This window comes from Octodon degus, unplaced genomic scaffold (assembly GCF_000260255.1).
Source record: "Octodon degus isolate 3935 unplaced genomic scaffold, OctDeg1.0 scaffold00093, whole genome shotgun sequence".
NCBI lineage: Eukaryota > Metazoa > Chordata > Mammalia > Rodentia > Octodontidae > Octodon > Octodon degus.
In genome coordinates this window covers 1,392,788-1,393,743 of record NW_004524669.1, presented here as the reverse complement: position 1 = coordinate 1,393,743, position 956 = coordinate 1,392,788, and the positions used below count along the sequence as shown (strand labels likewise).

Here is a 956-nt window from a genome sequence, read left to right as displayed (position 1 = left end):
GGCCTGGCCTCGCAGCCGGGGCGCAGCTGGGGTCCTCCGACCCTCCGCGGGACACGGCCCTGCTCTGGGTGGAGAAACCTGGACCTCCGGCAGTGCCCCGACGGCTCAGCGGTGGGCGGCTAAGCGGGGGCTTGAACTGGGGGCGCATCTTCTTAGTGCTGCAGAAGATATGAATGTTACTTTTGAAGATCAACAAAAGATAAACAAATTTGCGCGGAACACAAGTAGGATCACAGAGCTAAAGGAAGAAATAGAGCTAAAAAAGAAGCAGCTCCAGAATTTAGAAGATGCGTGTGACGACATCATGCTTGCAGACAACGACTGCATAATGATCTCATATCAGATCAGCGATGTGTTCAATAGCCATTCTCAAGAAGAAACACAGGAAATGCTGGAAGAAGCAAAGAAAAATTTGCAAGAAGAAATCAACGCCTTAGAGTCCAGAGTACAATCAATTCAGCAGGTGTTAGCAGATTTGAAAGTTCAGTTATATGCATAATTTGGCAGCAACATAAACCTTGAACCTGATGAAAGTTAAACATTTTATAACTCATTTTTTAATTTGTTTAATAAACTTGAATATTGTTTAAAATGAAAAAAAAGAAAAATCTAATATCCAAAACTACAATCTCAACAAGAAACCTTAACACCCCCTTATCTCAAAAAGATAGGTGAACCAGACAAAAAATTAGCAAAGAAATAGCAGCACTGAACCAGAGCTTGAAACAAATAGACTTGGTGGACATATACAGACTGTTCCACCCAAACACAGCTGAATACACATTTTTCTCAGCTGCACATGGGTCATTTTCTAAAAGAGACCACATACTGGTCCATAGGTCATGTTTAAGTTTATGCAAGAAAACAGAAATTATCCCATGCATATTATCTGACCACAGTGCAATGAAACTGGAAATAAATGACAAAAGAAACCAGAAAAACACCCTAAATACATG

The 956-nt window shown here is 41.1% G+C and overlaps 1 protein-coding gene and 1 pseudogene across 1 annotated transcript in view; one reads left to right on the top strand and one right to left on the bottom strand.

Moving 5' to 3' along the window:
• Positions 1-956, bottom strand: part of Shcbp1 (SHC binding and spindle associated 1) — a 97,558-nt gene that overhangs the window by 44,544 nt on the left and 52,058 nt on the right. The window lies entirely within an intron of this gene.
• Positions 170-499, top strand: LOC111818501 (annotated as a pseudogene).